Below are 14,342 nucleotides of genomic sequence, written 5' to 3' on the forward strand. Positions count from 1 at the left end.
CACAATGAGAGAAAGAAGGTTTTACCATCTGAGTGGGAATTCCCCAGCGAAGCTGTGTGATGCAGCGAAGCCAAGAGGCTTGGCAGGTCTGGACAGTGTTGCATAACACATCATAAATGCTCTGAAATGCACTTTCTAAGGTCAGGTAAACTCAATCAATTCCAAAGTGATGCTCCAAAAACATTCCGAAAGACGTGAGCGTTACCGAAGGCAAGGCCATTTTTTGAAAGTGCTTAGCAGTCTCGATTTGTCATAATTTTCCAATAAAGATGAAGCAGCGTGGTACTGCAATAGGTCAACATTAGCATGCAAACTGACTGCTCAATGACCATTTTAACAGGCTTCAACTGGTAAGTGTTTACCTGGTAAGTTTGTTGCATTTTAAGCAGTATTGCTAATTGTTTTCACACATACACCTCGTTTTAAGTTTTGAACGCACTTGGGACTGTGATATTTTCTGTCAATGCCTAGGGTCTCAATCTCAACAAGTGTAAGCAAGTAAATTGTGTGTACCGTTAGCACAAGTGACAGCTAGACGCATAACTTAACTAGTCCACTGGTGATCATTTCATAAGAGACCTCCAGCAACATTCGGTATAGATCACCACTTCCTCACAAATTCTTCTGTTCAGCGCTCACCAGCATGGGAAAAGAATGAACATAGTATATCTGGGTTATTAGGATGGAAATCCTGGCAAGTGACATGGGCCCATAGTACCACTAATTTCTTGTAAAATCTGGTATGGAGTAGATGTAGGAGCCATAATTTTAAGTATTGATTTTTTTAAATGGAACTTTAAGCACATGTTCAAGTGTTTTCCTGACTCAGGGTTCAGAGGCTGCATCTAACATTCTATGAGTTGCCAAAAAAAGGTGACCTTCCGTGTGAGAAACGTGAGCTCACAGGTATCATCAGCAAAAGGCGTTTATGAGAATGGTGAATTAGTTGTGACCACTGTATATAACATTTAAAAAGCTTTGATATGCAATGTGCCGGAAGGGGGAAGAGAAGGAGCAACATCTGAAGGCAAGGTAACTACACAGTGAAGAAGCAAGGATAATGCTGGATTGTGCTTTGCAATGTCCTTTATGGTACCTGTCCTATGTGTTTCGCTGGCATTGGGTTGGCCTGCAGGCAGGTTCCATTGCACAGGGTTGGTGCAGCTGTGTGTCCATGCTACCAGAACACTCCATCATACAATCTCTGGCCAGCCTTTCCAACACTCGGGTCTGCAACCATGTTATGGCTGCTTCCTGCACAAGCAAGCTGGCATGGGGAAAAATGTTTCCCCTATCTGTGCACCCAGGTGTGTAATTTAGTCTTTGGTATTTGTTAATGCTGTCCATAACTTCACACCACTAGGACAGGGGTCTTCACAAGTTGAAGAAGCCTCCTTTATCCTGGGAGAAGGTGGAAGAAGCAAATCTCAATTGATGGAGGAAGGGTCCCACAATTATTTCAGCATCCAGAAAAGAGAGGGACTTTGGAGAAAATGAGAAAAATACCCTTTTTTAACTACCCCATTTCCTGAGCTGGTTTTCCTCTAGTGCACTGCCTAATAAAATCCTATTGTAAAGGAACAGTTTGGTAGTAGGAGAGACTACCACTAACTACAATATCCTATTTTTCCTGAGAATTCTCAACTAAAATGGTGTCATCAGGCAAAAGTGAGATTTGCTAGGTCTGCAATGAATCCTTGCCCTCTTCACAGGTTTAAAGAAATTAAGGTCACCTGAATGAATTCAGGAAATTTTTATGACAAAGCAAGACACAAATTTGTCTTCAGAACATTTCTAAAATTTAATATTAAAGTTGTTCAATTTAGGGAATAAAATCTAATGTGTGCACATTTCAAATACAAAAAAAATAAATAAATCATGAAACTGAACTTCCGCAGTTTTTGATATTTCACCATGTTTTTATTATGATTTTTTTTAGTATGTTCTCTAGAGCTGCTACTATGGAGATTTAAAAAATTATTTTAGGACCAAAAATAAATCATTTCAAACTGACAAATCCAGCTGAATTTTGTTCCTTTAAAATTTTCTCTCTAAAGTCCCTACACCCTAGTTTTATTATATGACCTACAGACAGGAATACTACATTTTGGAATATTATCAAATGTATATTTATAGAGTTGTTATACTTCCTCTCAGTGAAAGTATGCATATTCCTTGGAGAGCAATTCTAAGTGGTGCAGTATAAAGCAAAATGATTTTGAACTCAGCTTACAGTGTAAAGGTTAAGTATACCAGTTTCTCAGTCTCTGTTCCTGCTCTTATTGAATTCAGCTGGAGAAAGATGGGGCACCAATCACGGTGCATAAAGCACTTGAATAGGTAGAAACCAGAAGGATGGGGAAACAAGGATGAAGCCTTCTCTGCATATCTAGGCTCTAATGCTGCTCCCACTGGCTTGCAGGATAAGACCCTTAGGAAATTCATCCTAGCATGGGCGACCCACCCCTGGCTGCATGGCACTTTACCATAGCCCCTTCACAAAGAAGGTTGGTTGGGTTCCAACCCATGTCAGAATTTACACAAAGGTGCATGACTCAGTTGCACATATTAGTCCACACCCCTCCCCCTCTGATGTGTTAATTCACAAACACTCCTGGTTCTCTCCAGGGAACACTAAACTAACAGTCCCATGCATCCTAAGAAAACACGATTGAGTGTATCTGGTCCTGGGTTCTGTTGGCCAAGGGCCTCTTGGACTGGATTCTAGGCAGAATGTGTTCTTCTCTGGAACCCAAGACTTCTCCTATGCCCCCTAAATTGCCACTTAAGTCTGTTTCCTCAACAGGGCACGTCTAGTCATTCCCTTCAGGACTGCCAGTCCCTGATGTATGCAGTGTTGTAGCTGCGTCAGTTCCAGGACATTAAGGAGACAAGGGGGTGAGGTAATATTTTGTTGGACCAACTTGAGTTGGATAAGCTTTCAAGCTACACAGAGCTCTTTTTCAGGTCTGGGAAAGGTACTGAGAGTATCACAGGTAAATACAAGATTGGGCAGATAGTTTAGCATAGTAATTAGCACATATATTAAGGGATTATTCAAGGTGAGGTGGCCTGCCAATACCTCTGTAGTCATAGGACAAAAAAGGGGGGGCTAGTGGGTTACAGATTGTTGTAATAAGACATAAATCCAGTGGCTTTATTGAGACTATGATTTTCAGTGTCTAGCAAAGTTATGAATTTAAGCTCTCAGGCTCATCTTTTGAAAGTGTTGTGCAGGTTTCCTTTGAGGACAAGGACAGATAGGTCAGCTATAGAGTGATTGTTTTGTGAAAAGTGTTCACCCACAGATGATAGAGTGTTTTCATCTTTTATCATTTTCCTGTGTGAGAGCATAGTGGTTGTCTGGTTTCACCCATATAATTGTTGTTAAGGCATTCAGTACACAGGTACACTACCTGTTGTGATAGGCACGTGTAGGACCCATGGATCTTGACAGGTGTGGTGTGGGGGGATGTTGATCATTGTAGCAGTGGAGATATGTCTTCATCTGTTGTTCTGGCATTTTTTCTCCTCTGTGAAGAAACTTTGCAACCCCTTCCTCCCCAAAGTTGGCTACAGGAGCCATACTCTCATGTGGGCAGGGTTGAGTGGCCGTGCAGTTGGGCTTTGCATCACTTTCTCATAAGCCGGCAGGGGTTGGGTGGCTGTGGGCAGATCAGAGGAGTCACTGTCTTCTGCTTTCAAGGTGTGTGTGTGTGTGTGTGGTCTAGTTAGTTGTATCTCTCCCCCACAAATCTAATTAACTAGGGCTTTGTGTATAGAGGGAGGGATTTCACCTTTTAGACACTCTTTAAAATATGTGAAAACCTTCAGTCTGCCAAGCTGAACTGGAATCTTCTGAAAACAGACGTTTGTGTTGCCCTGGTATTATCTGTTCCAGCTCCAGCCACAACCAGGAAACGCAGAAGCAAGAGAGAGAAATTAAAGAGAGAAGTTGGCTGAACATTTTTGAACTTCCAGTAACATCTGGTTTAAGTTCAGTTTAAAAGTCTGGATGGTCCAGCCCTGCTTTTCTCTCCCAGAATACAAAGAAACGAACCATTCTCTGCATCTCTACTGTTAATGGCTGAGCACTAAACCTTGAGATTCTTATTCAGTTTTTGCTCAGTCCTTAGTTGGACAAAACTCCCTTTGAAGCTGATGCATTTGGCTCAGTAAGGTTCACGATTTGGCCCAAAGTGCTTGGTCATTACAACTCTTGGAGGTGATTGAAATGCTATTATGCCTGGTCCTCAGATTCAGTATATTTCCTGTGTGCTGAGTTGGCCATATCTAACCAGCGATTTAATAATTCTCCCAGCAGAGTGCATTCCACCTCACTACCTGAACCTGTGAATGAGTGTACCTTGTGTACTACATAGTGCTTTTAGCCAGTGATTGCACTGTTCTGATAGCAATTTGGTGCACTCCCCTTTGGGCACCACAGCTCTGTAGTGTGGGCCTGTGTCTGAATCTCAGAACCTGCTTGTGTAACAGGATAAATGGAGTCAAGTATCAGAGAGGTAGCCGTGTTAGTCTGGATCTGTAAAAGCAGCAAAGAGTCCTGTGGCACCTTATAGACTAACAGATATTTTGGAGCATGAGCTTTCGTGGGTGAATACCCAATTTGTCAGATGCATGTAGTGGAAGTTTCCAGGGGCAGGTATGATAAATGGAGTTTCTCAAAATTGAAAATTTCTGCTATCAAAATTTCCTGGAAAAAACACCACCGCCTTTTGTGGAATTTTTTCACTTTTCCATTGGGAATGCTGAAACAAAACTTCATTTTGGGTCCATTTGACCTTAATCAAAATGTCAGACTGTTGAACTGACCTGAAACATTTCCTTTTGCATCAGTTCAATCCTGAACTGCATTTCCTTAGGGTGGCATGTTGCAGTTCAGCATGGGCTGGGCTCCTGGGAGAGAAGAACACATCCAATTCCGTAAGAACTTCAGGGTTTTATTCCAATATTTCTTTTCTTTATAAAATTTCCCCTAACATATTTACCACAGTGTAGAAATGTAAACAAAGCCTCTCTCTCACATCAGAGAATGATGTACCCAGGTGCTTATTCAGGCAAGATTGTGCCTTAAGGTACAGCCTAAAGCAAAGGCTGACTAGTGAGCTGCATCAAACCTCCCAGACACATTGCTTTGTTCTTACTCCTGTAAATGCAACTAGAGGCTTTTGTAATGGCTACAATCTTTTTTTATAAATACCGATTTTAAAAACTGTGAATGCTCCAGAAAAGACCAATTTTCCTGTATACTAAGAATAGCACACATATATGAATAACATTTGCAGTTATGCTAGCAAGGACCAAACAAACAAACAAAAACCAAATAAAAAATAAACATAAAATGGAGTCAGGAAAAAAATATCCTGCATAGTATATTATTGCACAATTAGTCAAGACAGTTATAGGGTGGAGTTTTCTGTCTGCTGAAATATCCATTGTAAGCCACAGTTGTTGACAAATTAGCAGACAACACAGACATTTGTGGCCAAATTCTATCCTTAGTTTTGCCTGTGCAACTTCATTGATTTCAGTAGTGTTGGATGGATGTAACTGGCTTGTGGACTGTTCCAGAACTAAATTTCCTGGGTGTATAACAATTGGCCTGTGGCCTATGGACAAGAATCCTAGGTGTTATAGAGTCTTAAATATGTTCAATGATGTTTTTATTAGCCCTAAGCACCTGTTTTGACAAAGTTTTGTAAGGCTAGGCCAGTCTCTCAAAGCTACTTGCACACATTTTTGTACTTTTAGCAGGGATGAAAGTAACTTAAAGGACTTACTGGTACTCCGGAGTCCTTAGGAGGACGCGGTGCCTCAACTGGAAGAGGCGTGGCCTCTACCAGAAGAGGCAGGGCCTTTAGATCCCCAGGCACTTTAAATCACCATCGGAGGAGGCCCTGGCCTCTGGTGGAGCTTTAAAGGGCCCTGGGCTCCACTGCAGTAGCCCATTAAATCATCGGCAGAGCCCCTGCGCCACTACACCAGGGCTCCAGCAGTGGGGCTCGGGTGGCGATTTAAAGGGCCCCGGAGGGTAGCAGCAGTGGGAGCCCCGAGCCCTTTAAATCACCGCCTGAGCCGTGCTGCCAGAGCCCCAGGGTAGCAGCAGCAGCCTGGGGCTCAGGCGGTGATTTAAAGGGCCCGGGGCTCCACCTGCCGCTACCACCTCGGGCCCTTTAATCATCCCCAGAGCCCTGCTGCCACAGCCCTGGGGAGGCAGCAGCGGGGCTCCTGTGGTTGTTTTAAGGGCTGGGGCGGTAGCGGCTGCCACAGCCCTGGGCCCTTTAAATCACCGCCCGAGCCCCGCCACCACTTCCCCAGGGCTCTGGCATCAGGGCTCTGGCTGCAATTTAAAGGGGCTGGGGCTCAAGCCTCTGCTGGGAGTCCCAGGCCCTTTAAATTGCCGCCAGGGGAAGCCAATCTGCCCCGGTACGCCGTACCAGGACGTACTGACTTACTTTCACCTCTGACTTTTAGTATCTTTTCAGTGAAAATTGCATTTGATGAAGTTACACCAACACCCTTTGGGTCCATATTAGTACTGACTCGCTTCTACCCCAGTCCCTCTTACCTCCCAGTAATGAAGTTCACAGCTCACTGGCCTAAAAGAAGTCAGTTCTACTTACAACACCAGCATTTAGATTGGAAATACAGTAGCTGCAGAATGCTGGTCTTATGTGCAGATTGTGCCTTGGGGCCTGATTCAATGCGCACTGAAGTCAGTTTGAGGGCTTCCGTTGACACCAATGAAAATTTGCTCCTTCTAAAGTGTCCGCACACAGTAGTCCGGTTGTCCATTGTATCTGATGATGATGTCACGCCATCACGTGCGTTCTCATGTGGCCATATAGCCTGAGCTGTGAGGAGCAAGATCACAAACAGATGTCACCCAGGAATGGGCAGGTTCCCACTAAAACTTGGCCCTTTTTTCAATCAATTTTTCAAGTCTGTGTTCCTCAAAGTGTTTACAATCTTTAGTGATAGTTGCTCTCCATTCAGGTCTGTCCTTGGCTGTCTTTGAAGTTATCCATATTAACGCTGTATGAGGTGAAATTCTGCTTAAAGGTGTTTTGGAAGCATTTTCGTTGACTGCCCCTCTTGGGCTTTCTGAGCTTCAGCTTGTCACAGAAGACACCTTTTAGGTGTCTATCGTCAGCCATTCTGAAAACATGACCTATCCATCTAAGCTGAGCTTTCATGAGCATTGCCTCCACGCTGGTTGTTTTTGCTCTTTCAGGGATGTTCATGTAGAAACACATAGTAAAAAGTGCTTTATATATACTGCACTGAAGATGGCAGAAGATAAATATTCAAGGGGTCAAGCTGAAATCCAGGCCTAGAAAGTCAGCAGTTCTCTCTCTGCTACAGCTGGTATCTCCAATGATCTTATGTACACCGAACAGCAGTTAGTCTTGGTAGCTTCAGTTCTCAAGCATGTTAGAACAATGCAAAAGTGCCATACTATAGTCATTTGAAGGACATGTCAAATGACTAAGCAATTATATGAAAGTAAAGGACTGCATCTGCCAGACTTCATATGCTACACTACAGTACAGCTCAGAGGAAGAGCTGGGACTTTACTGAACATATAGGGCCTGACCCAAACTCCACTGAATTCAGTAGAAAGACTCCTATTGATTTCAGAAGGCTTTGAAATCAGACCCCTAATCAGCTTTTATTAGAGGTGATCAAAACTTTGTCAGAATTTTTCAGACAAAAATAATTAATAAACCTATCAAACCAAAAATTTCATGTTTGTTTTTGGTGAAAATGTTTGGTTTTCTCATGAAAAAAGGGAAACTTCCATACTTTTTTTTTATTATTATTTCACAGAAAATATATCACTTTCCAACCAGCTCTTGTTTGTTTTGTTTTCCATTAAAGTGACTTAATTTGGAGCATAAATTAGATTTTTCTGCCACAAAATACAACAAGCCTGTTACAATAAAGCCTTATAACATTAAAAACATTATCCGCTCATTGATTCTGACTGTTCATTGCTTCTGATTTGTGATCAGGGAACAGTTATTGAAATGGAAACTGTCAAGCAGTAGGATCAAAATAATTTAGTCTTTGATAAAAAGATGTGGGGGGGGGAAGGCAGCAGGGTTTTTTAAAACCTAATGTGAATACAGATATTCTCATGAACGTGTTTTCTATGTGGGGCTGGCAAGAACAGATATTGCCACATTGAACAGTTACCTAGAGTAAGTTCCCTAAAAATACCTATCACCAAATTTGATCATGCATCATATCTGGAAAAGGGGCACCTGTGGAAAGCTGCTTTATGGTTACAGAATTCTGTGAGGAGCTCAGTATTGCCCACCCTAAGCATTCAGAAATCATTAGGCAGCCCTCAAAAATGAGATTTTTAAAAAGTTAGATTCTTTTGATTTGCCTTCTGGTTTTTAAGCCTTAGATTTTCTCCATAACCACGAGGACTAGAAATTTACTTTAACATTCAGAACACAGATGTACTTACTAACATGACTCCAGGAGGTGGGGCTTTAAGAAAAAAAAGTATAGTGAGACTTACAATAAAATTGAGATTTGCCAATGATATATGCTGATTTCCTTTGTGACAAGCCAAATAAACTAAACCATTTAAAGTGTGACTTAACTTTCTTTTTCAATTAAATGTTCTCCCGTGGTGGTGATTAACCAGTTCCTCAGCACAGTCATGGTTATTGTATAAAACCGGTAGGTGAAAATGATTAGTCTAATTTTTGGAATTCATTCAGCTTTAACAGTTCAGCTACAGAACATATGGCTAAAAGCAAGTTAGTTTAATTTTTTAAGATGTTAATTTTAACAATTTATGTTAACATGATCATTTAACAGTCTTTTAAAAAATATAGCTAGCTATCTCTGTGTCCAAATATAGCAGATTCACGAAAGCATTAGATAGTGGGATAGATAAGAGTATCCAAAATTATAGTAAATATGTATACGTTTTGGAAGAAATATAAATGTTCCTCATGCTTCTGAGCTTAAGCCAACCTCTGTTGGGGGTAAGGAAGAAACCTTTGGGCAGGTTATTCCATAACTACTTACTGTAGGGTTTCTTTGCACTTTCCTCTGAAGCATCTGCTACTGGCCACTGTTGGAAATAAGAGACTGGACTAAATGGACCAGTGGATTGGCCCAATATAGCAATTCCTACGTTCATGTCGATTCCCCTTATTTTTGCATGTTTATACTAAGATTTAAGCTCTTTAAATATTCTGGTCTCTTGAATTAGGTTTCAGAATCAGTTCTACTTTCATGCTGGGCAGCATCTGGCACACTGCTAAGGAACATCGTACATATTACATTTTTATGATGACTGCATTACTAGTAAAAATAAAAATCCATACCCCCTTATCAGTACTGAAGGACAGGATTCTCTGGATTGTTGCTGAAGACTAATGATCTACAATTGTGTAAAACAAACCATATTCTCAAGCCCTGGAGCAATTGTGCTTTGCTTCAAAGTTCTGATCAGCATCAGCGCTAAAGAGAGAAGCTATTAAGAAGCAAATAGATTCTGTCAATGTAAGACACCCCATGCTTAAAGTAAGAGTTGTTCTGTATGTATCTGTGGGAATTATAGCGATAATTCTGTCTATTCAAATTCTCTCTGCAGTTTTTATTGAATAAGGTATGCTTCCCTTTGTCCACTAAATAATGTGTACTGTTGCTTTGTACTACTAAGGCCTGACCCTGCAGGGTACTGTGAGGATCCTGAGACATTGTCAGCACAGTCAGATTTCTTGACATTAATGAAAGTTAAGGGTAATCAATATCTTGCGGGACCAGGGTCTGTAATAACTGTCTTTCTCTACACCGAGGTGGTTGCATCAAACTGGTGGATGAAATGACCCCTATGTATCCGTGTGCCTATCACAAAGCACCTTCAGTAGGAAATACCCTATCAGAACCTGGATGAATACCTCAAATGTTTCTCTAAAAATATTCACTTGAATAAAAGCTGAGATCAATTTGAGTAGATTTACCCTCAGCAAATAAGTGGCACAGTGAATTTTAAGTAAATATTAGAGCACATTTGCTGACAGAAAATTCTGACCATGTAAACATGAGTATTTGCAGCAGGCTCCAGTCAAGGGTAATGTTCATCCAGTAAATGAATAAAAGCAGTTAACCAGACTGTATATGTCTCAAAAGTAAATAACACCTTAAATGCTGATAACCATGTGACCCACCAAAAATAATGAACACCTCACAATTTAAACACCAAATATGCACAACAAACTGCTTGTGAACAATCTACAGGCTAGAATTATTGGAATACTATACCTTCTCCCCGTTCTTTCATTGGTGCCAGCATTGCACCATTGTCTGCTTCTCCCAAAATCTTTTTTTTTCCATGCCACACCTACGTCCTGAGGTGACGTGCAGAGCCAGCTTGTGCTCCTTTAAATCCCTCCTGAAAAGCAACGGTGGTGGTAGTTCTTGAGAAGGGAACGGAGAGGGAAAATTCTGTTCCTAATCTGCTTTATGAAATACAGGGTGCTTGGTACCCATGTCCAAAGTGCATGAATTAAAAATACTAAATGACTGGGTCATTTTCAAGCCTCGCATAAAGACTTTTTAGACAATCTATGGGTCACTCATAGCACAAACAAAGAGAACTTTACTGGATGGAGCTTTTCCCAGTAGGCGCTTAAGACTTTTTATAATCTTCTTCCTATGTAAGTGGATACCTGGACCTTTTCAAGTACATCCCATTAAAGAGGCAGCAAACAGCTTCTGTGGTTGCTAGATAACTGATCCCAGTTGTACAGGAGAATGGTCAGAGAAAACTTCTTAAAGATAGGAACCAGTCTATGGAACACTCTCAAATGTCTTCATATGTTGCTAAGCCACAGTGAGTTGGTCACCCCCCACTATTTTTGTGATGGCTACAAGAAACTAGCTAAGTAATCCACTTATCTCATTGACTTACCACTGGACTGCTTACTTATGGAGAGGGAAGAGGTGAAGTGCCAACCAAACTTTGAGATGGGGACCAATCACCATCCTGCTTTTAAGTCGTATTCCTTGCCTCACCACTTGTTTCTTTGCTGTACTCTCTTCATGGAAGGGACAGAACTTTCCTCTGGCCTTGAAGATTGCTTTACACATGTAACTAATACATTTTGATTAAACTGGCTCATGGACAATTCACAAACAGCAAGACGTAACTTACCACAAACTGTTCGCTGTGAGTTCAAGTGCTGTACAAATTCAAGATTGTTATTGTGGATACATACTAATGCTATATTCAAGCACTTCAGTTGCAGGCCTTTATAGCAATACTCATTTCCTGTCTTCTTTCCATCCTCATTCATAACGTTTACACTTTCTCTGATTTCCAGGTTTAAAACAAGTTAAAAGCACAATGGCAAAGAACTGTTCGTCCCTTGCTTCCATTACGGTAAAGTTGAACCAGTTAAGTAACAGTCGTTGAGTAGAAAGGATTGGCTGCAGATCACTCCTAGCTTGCCTGAAAATGTCATCATGGGACCAAAAGAAGAGTTTTGTATCATAAGCAGTCTTCAGAGTTGGGCCCAAGTTACAAAATATAGCTCTAGATCCAGATTTTCAGCCTCCAAATGCTACAAGTGTTTGGATGTGGTGTTTTGGTTCAAGCCCACCTCTAATGATTTTATATTATGAAAGTTATATGGGAGAATCAGCCCACATTTAGTGGAAGCCAAAAACACTTTTTTCCAGGCCTCACTCTCCATATTTGTAGGTTGCAGCTACTGCCTTGATTTGAAACGACATTTTGGTTTGAAGTGCCCTCTAGTGGCAACTGAGATTTCTGATGAGGAGCCTGAAATAGTAACATCAGATGAAAAAGTAGGCAAATGGAAAGGCCAAAACCCTTAGAAAGTGACTGAAAGAGCTAAGGGTCTGGTATATTCATCACTTCACTGGCAATGCAGCTAGCTATAACAAGGCTTCTGAATCAGATCTGTTATTGCAATTCATAATACTTGGCAGTTTTGTACTGTATAGGAGAGGGTGTCCAAAAGAGCACTGTCCTGAAACGTGTCTGGATGCAATCAGGAGGGAAATTGTTAGGACCTAACTAGGATGTAGCAAGCTTCCTGATAGCTCAGTAAGTCCAAACTCTCCACAGGAGGGAGGAAGTTAGAAAGTAGCAGCTGTAGCTGTCAGAACTTCCACTAGCAAAAGCTGGTTTTAAGGCTCTCTCTTAAGAGATGTAATAAAAACTCTTGGCAGTGGACTAGCCAAGGCGAGGGGATCTGGAATGATATGACATATATACGTGGACCTGGCTTGAGAATTCCTGCAGAGCAGAGTGGTGCTGCTGGGAGCTATGATGTTAATACAGACAAATTGGGGAATGTGTTTCCTCAGTTTTACTGGTGCAGCTCCAGATGTCAGTATAACAGAGGGTGGAATTTGTCCCACTCTATATTTAAGGGACTAGATTCCTCACTCCAGAAGTAGGACTGCCGGTTTCAATGGGGCTACTCATAGGGTCAGGTGTTACTCAACATGAGCAATCATGGCAGAACTGGGACCCAAGTTAATCTATGAATTCCATCACATTCTAAATAAAGTCATGTACATGATGCAACGTATTTAAATATGACCTCACATAGCCTGACTCCTGTGCTTTCTGTAGATATGGCGACAGAAGACTACACTGGACGAAGCTGGTTGAAACACCTGAGTTCAGTGGAAAAAGTTATTCCTTCCCTCTGAATATGGTGACTTGTTTTGAATGTTGGTGGAAATAAATCTGTGATGAACATCACAGTGAAACCTGTAAACCTCTACCAAAGGAATGCTTTTTCCCTTGCTCTTTTTAACAATGGTCTTAATAAATCAGTAAGGAAAAGTGGTAGTGACTAATTAGGATAGGTGAGAGCACAGATTTCTATATATATATGTATATTTCTATATCATTGCAGATGGCAAAGATTTCTACAACTCACATATCTTGATGATACATGAAAGTACTTTTATAAGCACGTAAGGAGAAAAATAGAGAACTTGTGACTGAGCAATGTGAATTTTGTGACATGGAGAGAATTAAGGATCGTTTATCTCATCTCTTTGGTATTTCTTGCTTTTATTGGCTTGAATCACAACTTCACCCTCAACACACGTACAGAGTTTTAAGTATAATATATCACAGGCTAGGTGGGAAACATTGTGGGAGCCTCTTGTTAAAATATTGCTAGAACACCATTGGCATAACAATTACCTCACAAACTCCATTTGCCTTTCATGTTTAGAGGATTGCATTTTTGTACTGCCAGTTTCAAGTTGAAATGTCTATTGTTTGAGGTTATCAAAGGGAAAGAAAATGCCATTCAGCTTCACACTTAAAGAATGGTTAGACTTTCATTTAACCTTGCTTTTCAAATAACCCAACATTTACATGGGAAAGAAATGATATGATATTTATGATGTTCAGTAGCTAAAGCAAACAAGAACCCCTGGAACAGATACTCCATTGGCGAGTTAGTCACTGTATTTTTATTTCACTGTGCCATCTAGTGGGCAAACACATTAAACTACCTGAACTGACTAATAAAACTGCATTCATTTCAAGCCATCTGATTCATTACAGCATATGCACCCAGCATATCTTAATTCTGTGCCCAACACCTGAGGAAAACTAGGGGTGCAAAAACTTGGTTTGTAGGTGTTTTCTACCATTTGTCAATCATGTGTAGAAATTCAATAGCGAATAGTATTCTTCAAGGTCCCCCCAAAAATGGAGGCACCCAAAATCACAAAGCACCCACCCTTTGAATGTATTTAAAATAGATACATTAAAAACAAAGATGTTCAAACGCTTTAGCTGTGGAATGTGCCTGCAAGTGTAACAGACTCACAACAAATATTCACTAATGGAATAGTTATCAAAGTGAAAGCAAGTAAGAATTAAATTTAACATAACAATGGATGCATCCTCTCGCTGGGGGGGGAGGGGGAAATGTGTTCTTCACTTATGTTGGTTAACATGCAATGAACATCATGAGGTAAAATTCTAGTGAAAACAAGGCAGCTTGTAGCTTTAACATAACTTAGCAGCTTGAAGTAAAAACAATGAGGGAGTCAAATATTAAGAACAAACCTTTTTTTCCTAATAAAGATAAGGCCTTAGAGACACCCATGGGTAGCTTGTGATGATCATTTTCTGATATAACTCATATAACCGCAATAGCTACAATACCTATCTCTTAGGTAGGTACTTTTCACCAATACATTGCAAAGTGTTTTACAAATGAAGTAGATGATATACTTACCGTAACTCAACCTATACTGCTTCAGCTCAGCTGTATTCCTTTACTTTC

General features: G+C 40.8%; 1 long non-coding RNA gene across 1 annotated transcript in view; it reads left to right on the top strand.

Moving 5' to 3' along the window:
* The window catches only part of LOC123349391, a 45,482-nt gene extending 32,472 nt beyond the window's left edge, over positions 1-13,010 (top strand). Inside the window, exons 2-3 of the long non-coding RNA XR_006573521.1 lie at positions 11,376-11,448; positions 12,659-13,010. This is a non-coding gene — a long non-coding RNA (uncharacterized LOC123349391). The remainder of the gene's footprint in view (positions 1-11,375; positions 11,449-12,658) is intronic.
* The last annotated feature ends 1,332 nt before the right edge of the window (positions 13,011-14,342 follow it).

Source organism: Mauremys mutica, chromosome 14, assembly GCF_020497125.1.
Source record: "Mauremys mutica isolate MM-2020 ecotype Southern chromosome 14, ASM2049712v1, whole genome shotgun sequence".
In the NCBI taxonomy this organism is placed as follows: domain Eukaryota; kingdom Metazoa; phylum Chordata; order Testudines; family Geoemydidae; genus Mauremys; species Mauremys mutica.